We start from the raw sequence: 25,283 nt of genomic DNA, 5'->3' as shown, positions 1-25,283 counted from the left end.
AATGAGGCCTCCTCCTCCCCACTCAATAGTAGAAAGTCATGAAGAGTCAATCCCAAGATTAAATACCTAAAGGTTAACACATTTCTTTTCTGTGGAAGAAAAAGATGGAAGATGGAGGAGTCTTGTAGCATTCTCTCATGAGCAGTGCTTAGCTTATCAGATTAGCTCTTGAAAGCTGTGGTAGGTTGTCTCCAAAGATGGCTGCCAACAATGCCTCCTGCATCTGTTCACAAGTGCTCCTTTTCCCATCACGAGGTGGCATTTGTTTCCCTACCCCTTGCATCTGGGCTGGCTGGTGACTTGCCTTGATTAATAGAATGCAGAAGTGACATTCTGAGAATTCCAAATTTAGGTCTCTAGAGGCCTTATAGCACCTGCTTTCACTCTTGGAAGCCAGCCACACTGCAAATGTCAGACTAGATTACTGAGTGATGAGAGGCCACCAGGGAGATAACCAAAGTGCCCAGATGTTGGAAGTGAGGCCATCTCTCATCCCCAAATCCCTCTTGAGTCGCTCCAGGTGATGCCATAAGAGAGAGGCCTGGCTAGCTTTCAGCTGTGCAGGCCATTCCAGCTGAGGCCACAGACATCACAGAGCAGAGAGAAGCCATCCACACTGAGCCCTGCCTCAATTCCAAACCCACAAAAACATGAGCAAATAACATGGTTTTATTTTAGGCCATGTAAGACTTAGATATTTATTACACAGCAAGAGATAAGTGAAACAAGATATAGCGAGCCTGGCCAGGAGGGACGTGGGATAAGTTCGAAGTAAACAGCATTGAGAACAGACATTTGTAACTTGGGAAGTTCTCCTCCATATGGAAGCTGGTAGTGACTGAAATGAGGGAAACCAACTCCCAGCAATAATGACGGCTGTCCTGGGGCCCCCGTGAGATTTCTCCTCCACATCTATGTTTCTGCCTCTTCGTGCAGCTTACCATGATCATCACTAAGCCAGGAAAAGGTGGACTCCTGGGGCTATGAGCCTACAGGGGGGAAGGAAGGCCTTTAACCCCTCACTTAATGATAGGACCATCCCAACATCACCGTTTGTGACCTTTGGGAAAGTCAGGTGCTTCTTTTGTTCCCTAGACTGTGGCTTGAGAGCCATAGCAGAGGGAAAACAAGACAGTTTTTAAATTGTATGTGCATGTGTATTTTTTTTTTAATTCCCATCATTTAAAAATCCCCATGTGCAAAATATTTCCAAGTCGTTGCCATCCCAGTTTTTTCCTTCAATTCAATGTCAGGCCAAAGAGTGAGTTAAATATCCTAACAATTAGCCTGCATTTTTAATCACTTTTTCTATCATTAGAGCCCTGAAAAGACAGCTGCTTCTCAGTACAACTCCACATTTTTACTGTCTTGTCTTTCACTTCTGACGAGATTTTCCAGCCAGCTAACCTCTTTTGCTTTATTGATTCCACATAAGCTGCTTGCAAGAGATTCAGGGTGTGGATGAGCATGAGGTGGGGGCAGGGTGCTGTTTGACTGCCTTCCAGGCACCAGCGCTGGTCAATCTGATCATTTGCTGGTCCAAAGGGATATGGACAGGGCTTTGGAAGGTCTGAATGCAGACTGGAGGGTAGCACGTCTCTAAAAAAAGGGGAATATAAATCTGCACTGCGTCTTTTACCCTTTTGCAAAATTTTGATTTACAGCCGTCATCACCAAAAAGGTGAATGTAGACGAGCTCATTCAGAAGGCACTGCTATGAGGTGGGAGTGGGGTGGAGGGATGTTTGATACGAAGATGAGAGAAAAATGAGGTCATGGGAGCAAAATGTCCCAAACCAAGCCATCTCAGACCCTTTAAGCACTACTATTTTATGTCAGTAAACAGACGTCACTGATTTAAATGAAGGAATTATGGAACCTGAAAATAACAGTCTTAGCAGTTCTGAATTTGTGATTACTTCCTTGCTGAGTTGGGTCAGTGAGACAAAAGGGAAGTCTGGAGAACTACAAAATCTCTCTTCTGTGTCTTAGGTAAAAAAAAAAAAAAAAAAAAAAAAAAAAATTGCAACTCCTGGAAGCCCTAATATAAATTAGAGGACATCTGGCCAGTCTGTCAAATGCACAGTAGAATTTGAAAATTAACTGCGGTTGTGCTCATACTTCCAAAACAGATAAGCGCTATCACTATTAGCATTATGTGTCTTAAAATACAATTCAAATAGACTCACTTATAGACGTTATAGTGTGTATCTGGGAATTACTTCAAACATCGACTGGCGGGGGTTGGTGGGCACTCAGAATGAGACAGGATTGGCCATGTTGAAGAAAGTTATGCAAACTTGGAAGTAAAAGGATGACTTGTGTGCCTTTTCAGTGTCTTTCCTAGATTATCATCTATGAGGCCCACCCAAGAAGTATTTAGTTCTTCGGTTAGGGTTCAGCAAACTTTTTCTTTGAAAGGCCATATAATAAATATTTTAGGCTTTATGGGCCATTTGGACTCTGTCACAACTACTCTGCTTTGTTGCATGAAAGTAGCCACAGACTGAACTGGGTTCTATTCTAAAGTGGTAAAAATTCAAACTTTATATTTTTTTAAAGATTTTGTTTATTTATTCATGAGACACACAGAGAGAGAGAAAGAGAGAGAGAGAGAGAGAGAGAGAGCCAGAGACACAGGCAGAGGGAGAAGCAGGCTCCCCAGGAGGAGTCCGATGCAGGACTTGATCACACCCTGAGCCGAAGGCAGACGCTCAACCACTGAGCCACTCAGGGGTCCCTCAAACTTTGTATCTTGATCAGAGGAATTAACTCATGAAAATACGGTCTGATCCTCTCTGGTGTGAAATGAATGAAAAAGTCCCACATTCATGGACGCTAATGGACGATCATTGAAAAACCAAGTGGATCAATAATCATTTATCTTATTTAGTTACAAACAGGATAATTTAGAAATGTGCCAGTTGTTTACTGCTAAGACAAGTTTTATATTCAACTTTTAGCCACGATGGTGGTGGAAGCATCAGGGTTGTGATACTGTATTTCTTCAGTACTAAGAGACCATCAATTATATAATCTGCCACCAATTCAAGGCATTTAAACATTTTGTTTTTAAATTTTTAAGGAGGAAGCTAACTTATGATTTACAATGCTCTAGCATAAGAGAAAACTAACACACTATTGTATATATGATATTCTTACTATTTATTAGGCCCCGTGCTAGCTACTTGAGATATGATTTCTTTTATCCCCCTCTCAGGTAAATATTGTCACATTTTACAAACAAGGAAATGATTTGATCCCATGTATGATCCAGAATCGACGTTGTGCAATTTCAGTCCTTTACAACTTACTGAGGTTTGTTTTATGACCTAATATGCACAGGATTCCCCCTCCCCCACCCCAAAATGGAGGGTCACTGTGAAACCTTTTGTGAGCTGAAATGGCATAAAGGAGCAATTACCATTAATTTAGACAAAAAAAATTTTGAGCATCCCCAGACCTCGTTTAGGCTTTTCTGATACTTTATGACACATCTTGCTAATGGATGCACAAAATAAATCAAACTGAAGAACAGATGCTCACAGACACAGTTCAGAGCTTTGGCAGCTTGGTGCTGAGATGCGGAGGATAGTTCCAGGGGAAGGAGCACCGTGGGGCCGCTCTTGCTGCTCAGGGTGTGCACATCCTCTATTGCTGTGAAACCAATGCTGAACACTCTTCTCACCTTTTCTTCATAAAAGTGGAAATCCTCTTTGATTTCATTCAGTTAGCAAAAGCAAGAGGCCTTTCACAATGAAGGCCTGATGGAGGTCCTTCATGAAAGCAAAGTGGCTTAAAACAAACTTTTGAGAAACAGGGGATACCTGTAGCCTTTCCTGGAGAATGTTCCATGTGTACATGAGAAGAATGTCTGTTTGGCTGCTGTTGGGTGCACTCTTTAGTTGTCTAGTAGATCTAGTTTATCCAGGGGCGCCTGGGGGGCTCAGCGGCTGAGCATCTGCCTAGGGCTCGGGTCGTGATCCCAGGGTCCTGGGATCGAGTCCCCTGGGATTGCTTCTCCCTCTGCCTGTATCTCTGCCTCTCTCTGTGTCTCTCCTGAATGAATGAATAAAATCTTAAAAAAGATCTAGTTCATCCATTGTTCAAGTTTTCTATTTCATTGTTGATCTTCTGCATTATCAAAAGTGGGTTATTAAAGTCACCAACTATTACTGAATTGTCTGCTTCCCTCTTTAATTTTACTAGTTTTTGCTTTGGGCTCTATTTTTAGGTACATATATAGTTTGTTTTTTTAGAGATTTTATTTATTCATTCATGAGACACCGAAAAAGAGAGAGAGAGGCAGAGACACAGGCAGAGAGAGAAGCAGACTCCCTGCGGGGAGCACAATGCAGGACTCGATCCCGGGACCTTGGGGTCATGACCTGAGCCAAAGGCAGATGCTCAACTACTGAGCCACCTGGGCGTCCTAGTACATATATGTTTATAATTATCTTTTCCTATTGGAGTGACCCTTTTCCATTATAAAATGTCTTCCCTTGTCTCTGGTAACAATTTTAAAGTATATATTGCTTGATATTTGTATAGCTCTTCTCTGGTTACTTCTTGCATAGTACATCCTTTTCCATCCTTTTATTGTGAGTCTATTTGTACCTTTGAATCTAAAGAGTGTGTATTGCAGGGATCCCTGGGTGGCACAGCGGTTTGGCGCCTGCCTTTGGCCCAGGGCGCGATCCTGGAGACCCGGGATCGAATCCCACGTCGGGCTCCCGGTGCATGGAGCCTGCTTCTCCCTCTGCCTGTGTCTCTGCGCCTCTCTCTCTCTCTCTGTGACTATCATAAATAAATAACAATTAAAAAAAAAAGTGTGTATTGCAGAGAAAATGTAGTCACCATGTTTGTTTGTTTGTTTTAAAGATTTTATTCTTCATTTATTTGAGGGAGAGACTGAGGGAGCAAGTGTGGGGAGAGGGGCAGAGAGAAAGGGAGAGGGACAAGCAGCCTCCCTGCTCTGATTGAGCCAATGTGGGGCTCAATCCCAGCACCTTGAGACCATGAGCCGAAGTTAGATGCTTAGCCAACTGAGCCACCCAGGTGCCCCAGTTACACCATATTTAGAAATTCATCCTGGCACTCTCTGCCTTTTGATTGGAATGTTTAATCCATATACATTTAATGTAATTACAGATTAGGTAGGATTTAGGCCTACTATTTTATTATTCATTTTCTATGTGTCTTACATCGCTTTTGTTCCTCTCTTTCGTAATTGCCGCCTTTTGCATTAAATAAGTTTGAGTACGCCCCTTTAATTCCTTTGTTGTTTCTCAACTATATTTTTAAAGTTATTTTCTTAGTGGTTTTCCAAAAGGTTACTATTAGCATGTTAAAACAATCTGGTTTAGATTAATACCTGATTAATTGCAATATTACACAAAACCATTGCTCCGATACATAGTTTCATTCTTTTTCTCTCTTTTGTGCTCTTGTCATACAAATTACATCTATATATAAGTAAACCTATCAGAAGTTTAATAAGTATTGTTTTATGCGGTTGTCTAAAATTATATGGAAGAGGTGTAAATAAAAATACATTTATACTTTTATAATTCTCATATATTTATTTTTACTGGTGTTCTTTATTCACGTGAATTCAAGTTCGAATCATCCTTTTATTTCAGTCTAAAGGAGTCCCTTTAGTATTTCATGCAAAACAGGTCTATTTGCAACAAATTCTCTCAGTTGTTTATCTGGGGATGTCTTTATTTTTTGAAGAACAGTTTGCTGGCTCTCAAGTTCTTGGCTAATAGGGTTTTTTCGTTTTTGTTTTTCTTCTGGCACTTTGAACGTGTCATCCATCCTACCACCTGGCCTGCATGGTTTCTGTTGGGATATTCAACTTGCTGAAGATCCCCTGTGATGAGTTTCCTTTCTCCTGCTGCTTTCCAAGTTGGCCATGTTGGGTCTACCTGTGGTCTCTGAGTTTTTCTTCCATGGAGTTCTTTGATCGTCTTTGATATGTAGGTTAATGTTTTCCATCAAAGTTGGAGCACACATTCAGTGTTCCGGAAAGTCCTGACAGTTCTACTTTAGCCTTTACTTCTTACTTCTGCAGAGCCTCAAGGTCAACTGGAGATAGAGGGCAAGCCTGGTCAGATCTCCTGGGCAGGTGTGCTGACCTGCATCTGTGCAAGGACTTCTCGGACTCCACTAACACACTAGAGCTTTTCAGTGTCCTCTGTGGACATCTCGTTCACCAGTTTTAACTTTTTTCAGTTAAAACCTTGGGTCTCTCGTGAGCCTTGACTGGTGTGACTGCCTTAGATAGTGATGATGCTAAACAGTTGTTGCTGATCGTTTTTAACAAGCCCATTCTGTTCGCTTCCTTGGCCACCACATATCTGGAGTGAGGGGTAAGGAAAGTGGTTAAGTCAAAATGCCACAAAGCTCCCTGTTCATACTGAGATTCAACTGTTTTTCTTGAATAAATACTCCCTGAATTGTTGCAGTCCTTTAGCTAATTTCCAGAACTTTGAAAAAGATGATTTTAACAATTTTTACCTGTGTTCTTTGATTGTTTGGCAGAGTGGAATTTCAAAAGTCTTACCCTACTATTCCAGAAGCATTTGTACAGATGAAGAAATAAAAGTTCAGGTAGATTAAATAGTTGCCTAAGGACACAGGAGCTAAGGAGCACCAAAGCCAGGATTTCAAATTCAAAATGTATATTTTATACTCCACTACCTCTTGCTCTAAGAGTTTCTAGAACTTCTCATTAGATAAGCAGGAGTTGCAAACCTCCACCACGAACGCGCTCACTTAGACGGCATTTCTCATAAAGCCCTTTCTCTTCAAACCTCCATTCCTGAACTTTGCCTGCGCCAGCGAGCCATGCTGTCTGCTGACCCACCATCATCATTTTCTATAAACTGTGTTTCTGTCACAGGCATTTTATTTCCCTCTCACTCTGGCTTTGACTCTTACTCGGCTGGAACTCTGTGCCAGCATCTCCTTCGCACTTACTGTAAAGGTGTCTCTTGGCAGGGGTTATTCACAGGAGGAAAGAGCACCAAGCTCAAATAGAAGGTCCCTACCGGGCGGAATGAGCGCGTGCTGCCCCAGGGCTACCAGCCCGGTGCCAGTGAGCAGCTGAGGAGCAGGTGCGAGCCACAGAACAAAATCATGCTCAGATTCCTCTTGAACTTGAAGTGTGCTTAAAACAGACCCCTGCATTCTTGAGCACTGACCTGTAATAAAAGTAATGGTAAACGGTAAATCTTTTACCAGGGGGCCCAGATGCACCATTTATTATAAAACCTGAAGTGTCAGGACGGAGAGGCATTTGCTGCAGTGGTGTCAATATTACTACAGCTCCCGACTTCTCTCTTTATGGGCTCAGTTGACCTGAAATAAGACCATTTCACATACTAACAGGGCATTTTTTGGTGACCTACTTGACCCTTGCCTCTGGGCTCAGCAATAAGAAGTGGTAAGATGACATTTTTTCACAGAACAAAACCCAAAGAATTCAAGTTTAAGGGAGCCTAAATCCAACAACACCTGGCCTTGGGCGTTTCATCAGTTAACACCTGTCTCCTCCTACAGGGGTCCTGTGCCCTAGCCACACAATAAAATCACCCGGGGGCTTAAAATTCCTATTGACAAGGCCCTACCTCAGACTAAGTGAGAATCAGGAGTGCCCAGGGAGGAACCCAGCCATAGTATTTTCAGAATGTTCTTCAGGTGACTGTGGGAACCACCGTGGAAAGATCCTAAGGATGCCACCCCCCCACCCCCACCCCCCGAACTAGAGCGGATTAGCAAATACAAACTACAGGATCCTATGTGAGTCTGATTTCAAATAAAGAATTAAAAAAAGAGGGCAGCCCGGGTGGCTCAGCGGTTTAGCGCTGCCTTCAGCCCAGGCCCTGATCCTGGAGACTCGGGATCGAGTCCCACATAAGGCTCCCTGCATGGGGCCTGCTTCTCCCTCTGCCTGTGTCTCTGCCTCTCTCTCTCTCTCTCTCTCTCTCTCTCTCTCTCTCTGTCATGAATAAATAAATAAAATCTTTAAAAAATTATTTTTCATTAAAAAAAGAAAGATAAAAAAAGAAAGATGTCCCATGCAATATTTGGGGCACAGCTAAATTATTTGCTGTTTATCTGAAATTCACATTTAGACGGGTGTCCTGTATCAGGAGACCCTACACAGAACAAAGCTGGAAATTAGAGGGGGCAAAAATAAAGCTCTTCCAGCAGAGACCTGTCACTGCTGGGTAGGTTCTTATCTCGAAAAAATGAGATGACCTGGAACATGACAAAAAGAAAAGTTGCTTGGCCAGGTCAAAGCCATCCGGAGAGAGTTTCCAAGTCAGGAGGAGGAGAGAGGGCCACAGGAATGTTCGGGGCAGGCTTCTTAGCGCCTGCCTTAGTTTGCGAGGCCTGCCCTAAAGCCCCACCACAGGCCGGGGGGGCTTCAACCACAGGCTTCTACTTCTTCCACGTGCTGGAGGCCAGGGGGCCAAGATCAAGGTGTTGGCAGGGCTGGTTTCTCCTGGGGCCTTCGCCCGTATCCCCACATAGTCCACGTTCCTGCGGCCCTGGGGCTCCCCCTGTGCCCCAGCGTCCTCCTGGAAGGACAGCAGAGGGGATCAGGCCCCACCTGAGCCCATTATACCTTCCTTACCTCTTCAAAGGGTCGCTCTCCAAATCCAGTCACGTTCTGAGGGGCGCGGCCTCCCCTCCCCCGCCCCATCCAGGAGCAAGGGGACCGCGCAGCCTGTGCCCAATGCTCCCTCTTTCCGTGGGTCCCTGTTAGGGACAAAACTAACACCCCCTGAAGGTCCTCGGGCCCTGGCCTCCCTGCAGGACTCCGCGGGCTGCGCCTCCAGCCCCGCGCCTCGTCCAGCCTCTGCCCGCGGCGGGTGGTGTCCCCGGGCCCGGTGTCCCCAACAAGGGCGCGGCCAGCCCGGGCCCCAGGGCGCAGAGGTCACGGCCGCACACACGGGCCCGCTCGGGGGGCGGCAGGTCCCCCCAGCCCTGCCCGCTCACGCAGAGCCACACTGGGGAGGCAGGGAGGCTGGGGAGACGCGGTCGGTGCCCAGGGCCGCAGACCGAGGTCAAAGTGCGTCGCTGCGGGTCTGTCCTGCTGGACGCGGACGGAGCGCACGAGGGGGCCAAGGCGGCCCCGGGGCGGGGGGGGGAGGCTCGTCCCTGCGCCCCGGAGCCTTTGTCCCCGCGCCCCCCGCCCCCGAGGGCTCCTTGATGTGGGGTAAATAAAACCCAGGCTGAGAAATGAGCTTTCCCGGCCCGCCTCGGCGGAGGAGGGCGGCGGGCGGCGCAGATGGAGCCCCCGGGGCCGCACCCCCCATCGTCTCAGCCTGCCGGGCCCCTAATTTACGGTCATCGGTCTAATGGCGTTACGGGGACTTAGGGGACCGCGGAGGAGCCGGCAAGCGCCCGAGATGATGGGTCCTGTGGGCCGTGTGCAGGTCGGGGTGGCCGCATCCATGCGGGGCGGGGCGGGGCGGGGGGTGGGGGGTGTCCCTAGCCGGGGCCAGGGAAGGCGGAGGCGGCCCGGCACCCGCTCCCGTGCACCGCCTCGGCCCAAACCGGAGGAACCCAGTGTCGTTCAGGAAGGCCGGGGCTGCACAGGCTGCACGTATCACTGGGAGCACCGCTGGGAGCACTAATGTGAGCACTACTGGGAGCACTTATGGGAGCACCGATGGGAGCTCCACTGGGAGCTCTGCTGGGAGCAGTGGTGGGAGCACTGATGGGAGCACCGGTGAGAGCACCGCTGGGAGCACACTCCCTGAAAGCACAGAGATCCTTTGATCCAACCAGTCCCCCCCACCCCCACCCCCGTACAGACATCAGCGCCTTGGGGGCAGAGGCACGGCGGAAGGACAGGGGGCTTTTCTGCTTACCATTGGGGTACCGGGGTCGGGCAGAATGCAGACACCGCTTACAGCTTCCAAGGGAAGGGGTGTCGGGGACTCACGGGGCGAACAAGCTTCAGAACACGCTTCGAACGACGTTATATTTGACAATCACCTGTGCGGGGTGTTGAGTTCTCTTCCAACACCCAGCTAGGCCTGGGGGAAAACAGGGTGAAATGAGAGCGGCTCTAACGCGTTACCTGTAAGTGACAGGATTAGGACAACCATCGCGCCTCCCCACCCAGCCCAGGGTTCGCGGGGAGCTCGCGTCTAAAGTATGTAATGAGCTCCTAAGTGGGTGGCCTTCAACACAGACACGTTCCCATACAGGGGTTCCTAAGGATTCCTTCCTCCCTGGGGTCTGACCCACAGGTAGAAAGATGAGGCCAAAACTCCAGGCCTCGCTCCCTCAGAGGGCAGGGATAGCAGCAGCAGGTCTCACTCCTGTTGTGCAAACCATGCGCCACCATGTCCCTCAGCCCACAGGCAGAGACAAACCTTAGTGTCCCCTGCGCCCTGCACAACGCCCGGCACATGCAGGTGCATATTTAATAAATGCAGTTTAATGAAACAATCCTTGGCCTTCTGACCTTAAAACAGACCTCTGTCCCAACCCCCAGTGATGCTTGTGCTTAGCCTGCGGCAGCAGCAGCCCCTGAAAGGCTCGTTAGGCCAGAATGCTGGGTCCCACCCCAGCGTCTCACTTACCAGGTCTGGGGCAGGCCCAGCTGCTGCTGCTGCTGCTCCTCGGCGGCCACGGACTGTCTTCAGGAGCAAAGACCCAAGGCTGCCCCCGCCACACACGCTTCCATAACCGTGCCCTGAAAGACTGCCCCAGAAGAGGCCATGAGAAAGAGCCGAGGCTAAAATCTTTGGCAGAGAGCTAAAATGGCCAAGAATGCTCTTAATCCAGTGCTCAGCAGCTCACCAGTTACATTGTTTGTCCAGTACTAGGACACGAAGGGACTCCAGAAGGCACTTCCACTGTCCATCCTCTTGGAAGATCACAGAGTCCAGCTGAGGAGGAAATCCTATGTACGTAAGAAGATACGTGGTATCCGCAAGCTCCGTGGGAATTCTAGAACGGAGAGAGTAAGGTCACCTAGGCTAGCAGCTCGCAGGGCCAGAAGCTTTACAGAAACTCTACGTCTGGGCCCCCAAGGGATGGTACTTGTTGCTATAAAACTACCCCCCCAAAACTAGGCGCTGAACAGTACTGTTGTCTCATGGTTCTGTCGGCTGACGGTAACTCACCTAGGTGGTCGGCGTGGGGTCGCCCATCCTGTCCCAGCCAGACTGGGTGCCCTCCCGGGGAGACGCGACAACCGGGGGACGGGGGGGCCCCAGGGTCCAAGGCGGGCCCGGGGCGGGTGCAAGGACAGGAAGCGCTGGGCGCCTCCGCAGATCGGGCCAGCCATGCAGGGGCTGGCACTTTCCTGTGCCTCGCTTGGGCTTTGTCATTCAGTCTCTTACAAACAGGGAAGAGATGAAGGTTGGGCTCACGGACTTCAGATATTTAGACGTTCAGAGCTCAATGCTGTGTCAACCTTCCACTGCTGCTGGAACGAGCTGGAATGGCCTAAAACAATATGAATCGTGCGCTCACAGTTCTGGAGGGAAGGGGTCCCAAATGAGTCTCCCCGGACTAGAGTCCAGGTGTCACTGGGCCTTTCTGAAGGCTCTAGGGCGGAATGCGGATCTCTGGCTTCTCCAGCGCCCAGAGGCCACCCCGACCCTGGGCTCCTAGCCCCTTTCAGCCTCAACAGAGGTGGGTCAAGTCCTCCCCCACATCCCATAACCCTGCTTCTGACTCCCGACCTTCGGGCCTCCTCCAACCCCTTGATTACACTGGGCCCACTGGAGAATCCAGGATAGTCACCCTATTTTTAGGCCATCTGATCGGCAACCTTTCCTCCATCTGTAACCCCAATTCCCTTTTACCATGTAGCCAATTCACAGATCCCAGGGACAGGGGTGTGGGCGCCATGGATGTGGCACACTTGGTCTGTTGACCAACGCGCCGTAGAACCTTGTTAAAGCTATGCTGTTACAAAATTTTCCCCAGTATTCTTGAAAACCAAGAACTCTACACGCCACTTATTTGTTTTCCCTCTTTTGGGTTTGCTGGAAATGGCAGTAACAATCTTGACCATCTGTCATTTACACAAGGGAAGATTTGTTATTGCTTTGGCTAAAAAGGCACCTGTCACAACAGCAATGCTGTCCACCTCGGCAGACGGCGCACCTCTCCCAGGAGCCGCAGCCTGCTATCCCCATGTGACCCCCCCACCTCTTCCGACCAGTGCCACTTGGTTCTCACTGGTCCTGTGTCCTGGCCGGGAAGCAGTCAAGAGGATCTGGTGCTCTAATGGGGGGATAACATACTGATCCACAGTCCTGGGGCGTCCAGCCATTTGTCTGGGTCAGTTTTTTAGTTTCTGTAGAACTGGGTGATATGTAAAATGACTCCTCACCATTTCTTTATCCATCCAAGCAATGTAACAGCGCTGCTGGTGCAGTTGCTAGCAAGCCAAAGGGCTGCCCTAGTTCCAGGAGGGCTAGACTTAAATCACCAAGAAAAGAATTGGATCGGCTTTTGTTTTTGACATCACAGTTAGGCATGGGAGATGATGAGTTAGAATTTCCAGAGAATAAGGAAATAATGCAGTTCTGCTTTTTAACTTTTTCTCGGTTATCTCATAATGTTCCTTTAAACCAGCAAGAGGATCACTCTGCCGATAACAAAAGGCCACTTTTTTTAAAGATGTATTTATTTTATAGAGTAGGTGAGCACAGGGGGAGGGGCAGAGGACGAGAGAAATTCAAGCAGACTCCCCAGTGAATGCAGAGCCTGATGCAGGGCTCAATCCCACAACCCCAGGATCACAACCTGACCCGAAACCTAGAGTCGGACGCTTAGGCAACTGCACCACCCAGGCACCCCAACAGAAACCCACTTTTAAAATGGTGACATGGCTACACAATTTCAGGAGCTTAGAGCAGCAAATGCTCTGTGTGTGAGAGAGAGAGGGAGAGAGAGAAAGGCAGAGACAGAGGTCAAGGTTGAGATTATAAGGGTGTATTAAGCATTTTTAATTTTTTTTTATTTTTAAATATTTATTCATGAGAGACACGGAGAGAGGCAGAAACACAGGCAGAGGGAGAAGCAGGCTCCCTGTGGTGGACCCCGATGCAGGACTCGATCCTGGGACCCCAGGATCATGCCCTAGGCCGAAGGCAGACGCTCAACCACTGAGCCACCCAAGGCCCCTGTATTAAGCATTGAAAAGAGACTTTTTAGACTCCCTCAAGTAGCTCCCACTCATGAACACCACCCTTGTGTCGGGACTTTGCTGGGCATTTTAGGTATCATCTGTGATCCTCAGAATGACCTTTCATGGCAGGTGTCATAAACAAGGAAACAGGATAAACGAGATTAAGAAAGTCACCTGAGGTCACGTAAATAGCATTGAGAGGAAATAACCCCTTGGCTCCTGGCTCTAAAGCCCCTGCTCTGTCTTGCACAGAATAACTCACTGCTGGATCATCTAAGCCTATCAGGTAAATGGTGGCAGTGGAAATATGTGCAGCTGCCTCTGCTGGGGCCCTGAGGTCATGAGATTTTGTTCATGCCTCTGTCATCACTGAACTCCATGACCCGCACTGACTCCCCCAATTTCCTGGTTAGAGGCCTGCGCAGAGTCCCATGACGAGTCAGCAGCAGAGTCCCATGACGAGTCAACTGTGAGGCTCCCCTGTTTCTGGTGCCACATCCCTTCTCTCCGAAGATGGCTGTACCTTACATAAGACACAATGAAGAAATGAGGCAGACGAAAAGAAGAAGTGAAGAAACTGAAGAAGAGAAAAATGAGAGCACATGTATTTGTGTAGGAAAGGAGTAGCTGCGCGTCGTAGAACACGCAAAGAGCCACACATATGGTGCAAAGGCGAAAGAGAATTGCTCCAAAAACACTTGGAAACTCTGATTTTACATTATTTACCAAATCCTCTTTACACTGCATCCTCAGAGGAGATGTATCTTTGAACTCAACTTCAATATCGACCAAAACAACTAAAAATGTCAATTAAAAACGAAGCCAAAACCAACAATGGCCCCAATAGTAGAGAAAATTTCTTTTGTGAATTAAGTTTCACTTAGTAATAAATTCATTCTTAAGGTCAGATTATTTCTTTCTTATTAAGGCCTTGGAAGCTTTTAGTTTACAGAAAGAGATTATTGTCGCTGGAATTCAGCTTTCCTGACAACTCAACATCATTTTAAAATCCAAAAATGCGTACGCACTGCAGTAAGAGACAGCGTCTACCGTTATGCAAAACCCTGCAGTGGGCAGCTCTGCTCATTGCCTAGGCCCCACACAGTGCCCAGCGCCAAAACCTTACACAGACCAGTCCTGCAGAATAAGGGGCTCTGATTGATTTTATCCCCAAAGAAGCTAGAACATTGGAAGAGTCCCATAGTGATACTCGGTAATACTGGTTAAATAACTATATATGCATGTGTGTGTATATATATTCACTGACCCACAGAATTACATGAGCACATGTATTTTCCAAGGCAAAACAATTCATGTAAAGCTGCCCTCTTTTCCAACACCCCCTTCCTTCAAAAATCCTTTTCCTGGGACGCCTGGGTGGCTCAGGGGTTGAGCATCTGCCTTCAGTTCAGGTCATGACCCCAGGATCCAGGATAGAGTCCCACATTGGGCTCCCTGCTTCTCCCTCTGCCTGTGTCTCTACCTCTGTGTCTCTCACGAATAAATAAAATCTTAAAAAAAATTTTCCTTTAGGTTCTCCTCTTGAGCAGTGCTACTGACGTTAGTTTTAATTAGATTAGAATCTTATTCAAAATGCCAGGGAAAAGGAGACCAGAAGTACATCTGACCTTGGCCCCAAAGCTTCACAGTTAGCCCCTAAGAGGAAAAGGAGCCAGGACAGATTTCAGCACCATTTCTATGCTGTATTATGTCCCTAAAAACGGCAGCTCTGCATTAGAAAGGAACATGAATGCCATGACCTTCAGGGTTCTTACCCAAACCAGTCAGAGGGCCTGCAAAAGTGTTTGAAATCCTCTGCTTACTACACAGGGTAAACATTGAAAGTTGCCATTACAATCACAGTAAAATTTTGGTGTTAGCACTTTAGCATGCTTCATCTTGACTTCCCAGTTACTCTGTAAGTTTTTGAAAAATTAAGATAGGCAAGTTCAGAGTCAGGATGATAGTAAGTGGTCAGAAAATGTCCAGAGCATATGGAGAGGCTAGGGCACTGGGGTGGAAAGCCCTCGTGAACGGAAATCAGCATAAGGGAGCTGGACACCACGAATAAAATAACTTCCTTGAGAGGAAAAAAGAATGCCAGGGGAAAACTAACATTTACCCAAAAAAGTATTACATACTAGGTAGGCCCTGTGTTAGGTACTTAGAATATACGAACATGAGATTCCACAGGAAGAATCTTTGTGTTTATTTTACAGCCATTCTAGTTACATTATATTTGTCTTGTCTTATCTTGTGATTTTAAAGTTACAAAAAAAGGGGCACCTGGGTGGCTCCGTGGTTGAGTGTCTGCCTTCGACCCAGGGCGTGATCCTGGGTCCTGGGATCGAGTCCTACATCCGGCTCCCTGCATGGAGCCTGCTTCTCCCTCTGCCTGTGTCTCTGCTTATCTCTCATGAATAAATAAATAAAATCTTTTTTCAAAAAAAAAAGTTACAGGAAGAAAAAGAAAGGAAAGGAAGGAAGGAAGGAAGGAAGGAAGGAAGGAAGGAAGGAAGGAAGGAAGGAAGGAAGGAAGGAAGGAAGGAAGGAAGGAAAAAAAAGAAAAAAGAAAAGAAAGGAAACCAATGAGAAAACTGCATTTTTCCTAGAGGAAAATACCATTCCTCTGGGTCTGAAAACCTGTGAGCTAGAGACACATATTATCTGTCCACACACAATAAATATGGTGGGGTAGGCACCAAATAACCACTATAAACACTCGCAATACAGAGCAAACGACAGGCATGCAGCCACCTGCAGCCCCAGCACACCCCACATGGGTGCACTTGGCAGTCCCATAAGCAGGCTTCTCTTCAACTGCCTACAGTGATTCTCCTCAGCTCCTGGCATCATCCTCTGGGATCTTAGTTCCGCTGAGTTATCCTTCCTATTCCAAAAAATATAGCCCATGTTTTAAGTTTAGTAGTTTCATCAGCCTGGTTTCTGCCTGTAAAAGTTCCAGGATCTAAAATCTTCTTTCCATTTCTCTTCCTAGTCCAAGCTGGTAGTATTTCTACAAGTATAATTTTCTTAAAAGCTTTGAAGGTTTCCTATGAATCTTATTATTTTATTGGCATTTACTTCATTAGACAAAAGCCACATCAACAAATCTTGGCTACCTTGGCCTCCCTGGAGAGCTCCTGAGCATCAGCGTCTTTAATATTAGAATTCTTATTGCTTAATGGAAAGGATCCTTTAGCTTTTCTTTTGGTGAGGATTCAGGAGACACCACCCTCAATCCTTCTGGAGTCTGGATTTTCCAGTCAAATCCCTGGCCTCATCTTTACCCCGGGAAGTTTTCATGACAGGACCACGATTTTGACTTTTTCCTCCCGTGGCCTTTTGTTAACTTCATGCATATCCTGTTGGGAGACACTGGTTGTATCTTCTAACCCAGTAAGTCCTGCCTCCTTTTTATTTCCTCTAAGTTTTGCATGAAAAGTCATTTCTTCTATAGCACACGAGAGGCTGTATTTTGAGACAGACAGCTACAAGAAAGCAGGTGAAACTTTCCATCCCTAGACTGAAAACTCTTCAGGCCGATCCATCAGTTCGTTGGGTCCATTTTCTAGTTCTACATTGTCACAGGCAACAGTTTTATTAACAGTGGCTTCTCTTTGAGCTTTAATAGTCTTTCCCTCACTTTCCTTTAAGCTCTACTGACAACCTCCAGAGCCACCACACTTTTGCTACTAAGGTCTTCAAGGCCCTTCCTACGTGTGCCAGCAGCTCAGCTTCAAAGCTGCCGCCATGGGTTTTAGATCATGTTAGGGTAATGCTCCATTTCCAGACTCCCCCAGTCATTTCTAGTCACCTGCTATGAAACAAATCACCACAAAACTTTGGCTTAAAACAATATTTTATCATCTCTTCCGGTTCTGTGACCCAACTGGGCTTAGCTGGGTGGTTCTCGCGTGGGTCGTCTTCAGAAGCTTGCTGGGAGCCGGTGCTGGAATCATCTGAGGCTGTGCTCGCTCCTATGTGTGGTGCCCGGGCAGGGAAGACTTAAATAACTGGGGGCAAGTCACCTGGAGTTCCTCAGACACCTCTCCCCATCTCCCTGTGCTCTCCCATGGTCTCTTGAGCATGGAAGCTTCAGGAGAGCTGCTCTTACTTAGCAGCTTGCAGCTTCAAAATGTGTCATGGCGGGCGAGGGAGAGAAAGGAAGGCAGATTTTGTATGTTTTATGATCCTATCTCAGGACCAGTGTCATTTCTGTCACATTCTATCTGTTGGGGCAGTCACAGAAGCCACCAAGATTCAAGGGAACAGAACATAGACTTTTCTTCCTTTCTTACCTAATATAGTGTATGATATACTTACGGGTTTTTTACATTTTAATTCCAGTATAGACACCAGTGTTATATTAGTTTCAAGTGTACAATTGAAACTCTGTACATTACTCAGTGCTCATCATGGTAACTGCACTCCATCTCCAACACCTATTTCCTCCATCCCCCCCAAAGACCTCCCCTCTGGTAACCTTGTTTCTTCTCTGTAATTAAACATAAACTATTTTTTAATGAGAAGTGTCAAACGATTTGCAGATTAGTTTTGCTTTGATTTTTAGAGAAAGTGAGGGGAGGGACAAAGGGAGGGGGAGAGAATCTCCAGCAGATTCTCTGAGCACGGAGCCCCATGGCAGGAGGGAGGGCTTGATCTCACAACCTTGACTGAGTGCATGACCCGAGCCAAAATCAAGAGTCAGATGCTTAACCAACTGAGCCCCCACCCCCACCCCCCTGCTGATATAATTTTTAAGATACCACAGTTGGAAAAAGGAAAAAGGACAGAAAGGAAGACAGGCTTATATGGCCCCAAATAGTTAGCAATCACAGTCACAAATCTGAATGATAATGGTCAAAAGCAGCTCAGGGGTCACATGCATTCAAATATATTATTCAAACTTTATATTCTCCACGAAAGACCTTTACCTTTCTTCATCTACTGAGAGAAAGAATACCAAATGCTCCATCAGGAAAGCTAAGTTCTAAAGCAGGGATCAGCAAACTCTGGCCTGCAGGCCAAATCTGGCCTATGGCCCTTCTGTATGCGCCATGAGCTAAGAATAAGTTTACTTTTTTTTTTTTTTTTTTTTTAAAGATTTTAAAGTAATTTGTACACCCAACATGGGACTCAAACTCACAATCCTGAGATCAAGAGTCATATGCTCCACCAATGGAGTCAGCCCGGTGCCCCTAATTTGACATTTGCAAAGAGGGAAAAAGAGAAGAAACAGCAGCATATGCAAATAGATACCATAGATGACTTGCTAAACCTAAAATATTTACTGTCTGTCCCGTGACAAAAACATTTGTTGGTTGCTCTTCTAAAGCACTTCGAAATGTGTCTTCAGATGATTACCACAGACAGAACAATCAACATACCTATGGGATGCTTTAGTTTTTTTCCTATAGGATGCTTTCAATATGTATATTTTCCATATTTCCCCATAACACAGTAGCTACTATAACACAGAACCTTATCCTATTATAATTATCCCTTTTCTAGTATATTCAATCTAGAATCTCTTTATCTCCTCTCATTTTTCCTCTATCCACCTACCAACATTCTCATCTCATAATAAACAATCCTTCCCCTACCACTCCCCTCAGGTTTTGTGAGTGTAATTTTCTTTTCCCCTTGTGTAACTTCCCTCTTCAAAAGCGACATGTGTTTCTTATTCCTAAATAATAGTTGAAAAGGCAACCTATTGAATGGGAGAAAATATTGGCAAATCATGTATTTGATAAGGTATTAATATCCAAAATAGGGGATCCCTGGGTGGCGCAGTGGTTTGGCACCTGCCTTTGGCCCAGGGCGCGATCCTGGAGACCCGGGATCGAATCCCACATCAGGCTCCCGGTGCATGGAGCCTGCTTCTCCCTCTGCCTGTGTCTCTGCCTCTCTCTCTCTCTCTCTGTGACTATCATAAACAATAATAATAATAATATCCAAAATATATAAAGAATTCATACAACTTAATAGCAAAAAAAAAAAAAAATCAAATTAAAAAAATGGCAAAGATGGGTTCCTGGGTGGCTGAGTCATTTGAGCATCTGACTCTTCTGCTCAGGTCATGATCTCAGAGGTCATATGACCAAGCCTTGCACTGGGCTCTGCACTCAATGGGGAATATGCTTAAGATTCTCTCTCTCTCCCTCTGCCCCCCCCTTCCCCTGCTCTTTGTCTCTAAAATAAGTTTTAAAAAATCTTCTTTAAAAATGGGCAAAGAAAGGATCCAAATAAAGACAGTTTTCCAATTAAGACAAACAGATAACAAACAGGTACATGAAAAGGTGCTCAACATCACTAACCGTCAGGGAACAAAAATCACAGTGAGATATCACCTCACAGCAGTCAGAATGGCCAGTACCAAGAAGATAAGAAATAACAAGTGTTGGTGAGAATGTGGAGAAAAGAGAACCCTCATGCACTATTAGTAAGAATGTAAATTGGTGCTGCCACTGTGAAAACAGTACGGAGTTCCTCAAAAAATTAAATATGGAACTACCGTGTGATCCAGCAATTCCACTTCTGGGTATTTAACTGAAGAAAACAAACACTAACTCAAAAAGACATATGCACCCTCATGTTCATGTACAGTGAACATGTAGCATTACTTACAATAGCCAAGACATGGAAACAATTTAAATGTTCATGGACAGATGAATGAAGAAAGGTGTATACACACACACACACACACATACACACACACACACAGAATTATTCAGCCATAAAAAATAATGAAGTCTTGCCACTTGTGACAACATAGATGGACCCTGAAGGCATTATAAGTAAAATAAGTCAGAGAAAGACAAATACTATATGATCTCATTTAAATGTGGAATCTATAAATTGACTTTTTAGGATGAATTCATAGATACAGAGAACAGACTGGTGGTTGCCAGAGGCAGAGGGTGGGTAACGGGTGAAACGGGTGAAGGGGGTCAAAAGGTACAGACATCCAGTTACAACAGAAGTAAGTCCTGGGAATGCAATGATGAATAGAATTAATACTGTATTGCATATTTGAAAGTTACTAGATAGTAAATCACACACACACAAAAAGATGTTACCTGTGTAGGGTGACAAATGTTAACTAGCACAGTGTGGTGATGATTTTGCGATTATACATACAGATCACTTATTAAATACCTGAAACTAATCTAATGCTATACATCAGATTATATCTCAAAACTAAAAAAAAAGAAAGAGAGAGAGTAGTAATAAATTCCTTCCTCGCGCAGGTCACTCATGATGCCACCCATTCTCTACTTCCAGCCGCTTTCTTTACACCACCACCCATGTCCTGGCCCGATTCCTGTAGAACGTCTACGTTAGACTATATGGTCCTTGAAAGTCTATGCCCTTTTGTGTAACTTTTCTCATGCCATTCTTATATCCAGAAATGCCCATTCCGTCATTCTTATCATCTTGAGAACATGCTTATTCCTGTGTCTTGTACTGATTCCTGCTCACGTCCCTGATCAGTGCTCTGCAGCCCAAGGCACCCCTGCCCCAGGGAGATCCAAACAGCATCTATTCTATTCTGCTTTGGTATTTACACACATCTATTTCCTCACCTAGGAAAGTTCCCTGAGGCCAGGACGTATTTCTTATTCATCTTGATACCTAATAAATATACAAATTTTAAAAAATGAGTGAGTGAATGATCCTAGCTCCTTTTTCATCTTTCCCGAAAGTCCCTCCTTTCCCCAAAATTCATCTAGGGGTTCAGCTCTGGTGTTCAACTTGATCTCATTCTCACTCTTAGGGCTTTTCTATGCCCAGAGCTCCTAAAACCTTGGAGGATTCAGCCAACATTCTTTCTGGCAATTTTATGGCCCTAGTTTCATTCAATTATTTTCTTAGCACTTCAAAACTCCACCTGTCCCCCAAGATGACTTTCCACGTAGCCTCACTCGAATGCGTGCCTTTCAACATAACTGCACACCACATATGCACCTGTAAGACCACCAGCTGCGTTTTCTTGCTCACCTTTTCTGATGTTAAAAATATACACGAAACCTGACATCACAACCACCTTTATACCTCCAACTGTTTTTTTTTATTTTTTTGGAAAAGGGGAATATTGTTTTTGCATAGTCACAAAAACACTGGGAAAAAGACACGGGGCGGGCAGGTTATGATGAAAGAAAAATGAACGTCGGACCCAAATGCCCAAAAGTCATTTTGGAACTTGCATACTAACGTTTGGGATAAAGTGTGTGATGTCTGTGGGAGTGGTGGACCTTTCTGCTTCTGGAATCTCTCTACTTATGGTATGACTCGATTACTAGAGAATGTCTAACTGTGGGAATGGTGGCTTTGATTCCCTAAAATAAAACAATAACAAGACGGGATCCCTGGGTGGCTAAGCAGTTTAGCGTCTGCCTGTGGCCCAGGGCGTGATCCTGGAGTCCCGGGATCGAGTCCCACATTGGGCTTCCCTGCACGGAGCCTGCTTCTCAACCTCTGCCTGTATCTCTGCCTCTCTCCCTCTCTCCGTGTCTCTTATGAATAAATAAAAATCTTTTTTAAAAAATGGTAACAAGAAAAAAGAAAAAAATGGTAATAAGAAACTCAAATGACAAGGAAGGGGTCATAACACAAAATCGGGTGGAGTTTAAGGAACAGTCAGTTTGAGCATAATGAACTCCATCGGGCTTAACCCTCACCAGCGGTTAGGGAAGGTATTAGTAGTTGTAACATCGATACACATAATAATTATTAATATTACTCAAAGACAACTGAAACCCCAGGGTTAAAATGGAAAATGCCCATGTCTGTAGTAGGTAAGGTCACGGATAATTTCAAAATCTAAAACTGAGTCCAGATAGTGGTTTGCTAAGTTTCCACAGAGAAAAAGGTACTAAGTTACAAGCCAGTAGGATGCATACTTGGAAATTAAAACTATTTAATATTGACAGTATTTCTAAATTGAAAGAATTATGACATCTATAATGCTTTAATGAGTTGTTTTCCTTCAATAATATTATTTATATACATGTGTGTATCCCTGGTACGTGGTGGGTGTTCAGTAACCTGATGATTTCTGTAATGGTAAAACACAAAACCATTGTTTCTTTTCGACCCAAAGCAAATAGTACAACTGACAACTTAACCTTTGCAGTGTGCTAATATATCCAAAGAATAGCACTATTTAGAGTATTACCTTAATAATATGGTTTAGGTAGAGGACAATCGACTACAGGTGATCCTTGAACACAGGTTTAAACTGCAAGTCCACTCATAGGTAGATTTTTTAAATATAAATACAGTACAGTAAACATATTTTCCCTTATGATTTTCTTAACATCTTCTTTTCCCTAGCTTACTTTAAGAATGCAGTATATAATACATATAACATACAAATATGTGTTAATTGACTGTTTATGTTATCAGGCTTCCAGGCAATAGCAGGCTATTGGTAGTTAAGCTTTGGGGAATCAAAAGTTATACATGGATTTCAGCTGCACGGGGGGTTGGCACCCCTAGCCCCCATGGTGATCAAGGGTCAACTATAACTACTAAAAGTTAACATGGCTTAGTGGGAACACTGTATACTATATATTGATAAAACATACATGTAGTAAAAATTAAGGAATAGTTTTTTTAAGTAGAGATACAAAAATCTAATAAATAAATGCTAGAACAATTATAGCTGATCATTTAAAATGGAACAAACTAATCTTAATGAAAGTTGAAGCCCCCCCAAAAAAGTATTTTCAAATCGTTTTAGCTTAGAATACTCGTTTTAGATTTTTTTTTTAACATTTTATTTATTTATTCATGAGAGACACAGAGAGAGGCAGAGACACAGGCAGGGGGAGAAGCAGGCTCCATGCGGGGAGCCTGATTGGGACTTGATCCCAGGACCCCAGGATCACGCCCTGGGCTGAAGGCAGATGCTGAACTGCTGAGCCACCCAGGCGTCCTAGAGATTTTTTTTTTTTTTTTCTCTTAAAGGATGCTATTAACACTACAAAAAGGCTACAGAACTGGCAAAATGCCAATATTTAAAAATGGGAAGTTTTTAAGATTAATAGGGTAACATTAGAGCAATTATTTTGTACATACAGAACACTTAATAGTGCAGGTTCTAAACACATCCCTTATCCTATTCCCATTAGAGAATTAAATTAAAATTAGAATTAAACAGATACACTTAAACAGTAGTATTCTTGCAGTGGGTGTGTGTGAACTTTCATTGTACAAGTCAACAAATTTGATCTGGATCATAAGGAAAATGGATTGATCCTGTGATAGAGTTCGAGGTGATATTTCAAAGCAGTCTGGGAGGATGCCCCCCCCAGAACACTTCATCCTATTAATTTTTGTGTGGAATGCTGGGAGTTCTCATTCTTCCCTTTGATTCTCTTTCAACTACAGAATTCTTTTTTTTCTCTTGTTCTGTTTCCTTGTTATTTTTTAGTTTTTTATTATGGAAACTTCCAAACATACAGAAAAGTAGAATTAGTATAAAGAACTGCTCTGTTGCAGTAAACTTCTGTGTATCAGCCTTAGTAATATTTTTCTGTATCTGTCTTCTCAGACAAGGGAAACCAAAGCAAAAATAAACAATCAGGACTTTCATCAAACTAAAAAGCTTTTGCACAGCAAAGGAAACCATCATCGAAACAAAACTGCAGCCTACTAAATGAGACGTGATATTTGCAAATGGTATATCTGATAAGGGGTTAATATCCAAGCTATATACCGAAATCATGCAACTCAGCATTAAAAAAACAAATAATCCAATTAAAAATGGACACAGGACTCAAACACACGTTTTTCCAAAGATGACATAAAGATGGCAGGCAGACGCATGAAAAGATGCTCACGTGAAAACATTACTCATCATCAGGGAAATTCAAGTCAAAACCACAATGAGATATCACCTCACATCTGTCAGAATGGCTATATCAAACAGACAAGAGATAAGTGTTAGTGAGGATGTACAGAAAAAGGAGCCTTCGTGCACTGTTGGTGGGAATACAAACTGGTGCAACTATTGTGGAAAAGCACAGGGAGGCTCTTCAAAAAATTAAAGACAAACACCAAATGATCCGGTAATCGCACTTCTGGCTATTTACCCAAGGAAAATAAAAACACTCACTCAAAAATATATGTTCACCCTTATGTTCACTGCATTATTCACAAAAGCCAAGCTATGCAAGCAGCCTGAGCGTCCATCAATAGGTGAATGGATAAGACAGATGTATGTCTACACAATGGACTACCACTCAGCCATCAGTCTTGCCATTCATGACAACATGGATGGACATAAAGGGAGTTATGCTAAGTGAACCACGTCACACAGAGAAAGACAAATATGTTTCACTTGAATGCGGGATCTAACAGCAAAAACAGATTGACAAATACGGAAAATGAGGGATTGCCAGAAAGGCGGGCGGGAGGGGGACTGGGAAAATGGGCAAAATAGATGAAGGGTAAGATTAAGAGGTACAAACTTCCAGTTATAGAATAAATAAGTCACGGGGATGAGAGGTATACAGCATAGTGACTAATACTGTAGTAACTTTGTGTGGTGACAGATGGCGACTACACCTACCGTGGTGAGCATTTCACAATGTATATAGTCGCCAGATCACTATGTTGTACACCTGCAACTAATATAATACTGTATGTCAACTACACTTCAGTTTAAAAAGAAATAAACCTCTCTGTCACCCAGGCTCAACAAACGCCAACACAAGGGCAAGCTTCTTTCACATATCCTCCCATCCATGTACATGCCTCCTGCAGACCATGGGTGAGTCTGAAGCATAAAGCAAATTCTATACATCATATCCCTTCACTGGTAAATTCTCTATATGCATATCCTAAAAGTAGCTTTTAAAAACACAACTAGGGGATCCCTGGGTGGCTCAGTGGTTTAGTGCCTGCCTTTGGCCCGGGGCATGATCCTGGAGCCCCAGGATCAAGTCCCACATCAGGCTCCCGGCATGGAGCCTGCTTCTCTTTCTGCCTCTCTCTCTCTCTCTCTCTCTCTCTCTCTCTCTCTCCCTGTGTCTATCATGAATAAATAAATAAAATCTTTAAAAAAATAAAAAATAAATAAAAACACAACTAGGATA

General features: G+C 44.7%; 1 long non-coding RNA gene across 2 annotated transcripts in view; it reads right to left on the bottom strand.

Annotated features, from left to right (window-relative positions):
• Nucleotides 1-2,030: 2,030 nt before the first annotated feature.
• Nucleotides 2,031-25,283, bottom strand: part of LOC140642455 (uncharacterized) — a 29,115-nt gene continuing 5,862 nt past the window's right edge. Inside the window, exons 2-7 of one of the 2 annotated variants that reach the window (XR_012038880.1) lie at nt 11,375-11,480; nt 10,830-10,979; nt 10,610-10,730; nt 9,890-10,057; nt 6,984-7,207; nt 2,031-6,361 (exon numbers count right to left, since the gene is read on the bottom strand). This is a non-coding gene — a long non-coding RNA (uncharacterized lncRNA). The remainder of the gene's footprint in view (nt 6,362-6,983; nt 7,208-9,889; nt 10,058-10,609; nt 10,731-10,829; nt 10,980-11,374; nt 11,481-25,283) is intronic. The other variant, XR_012038879.1, reaches the window with a different exon arrangement.

Source organism: Canis lupus, chromosome 11 (assembly GCF_048164855.1).
Source record: "Canis lupus baileyi chromosome 11, mCanLup2.hap1, whole genome shotgun sequence".
Classification (NCBI taxonomy): domain Eukaryota; kingdom Metazoa; phylum Chordata; class Mammalia; order Carnivora; family Canidae; genus Canis; species Canis lupus.
This window is presented reverse-complemented; position numbering and strand designations above follow the sequence as displayed.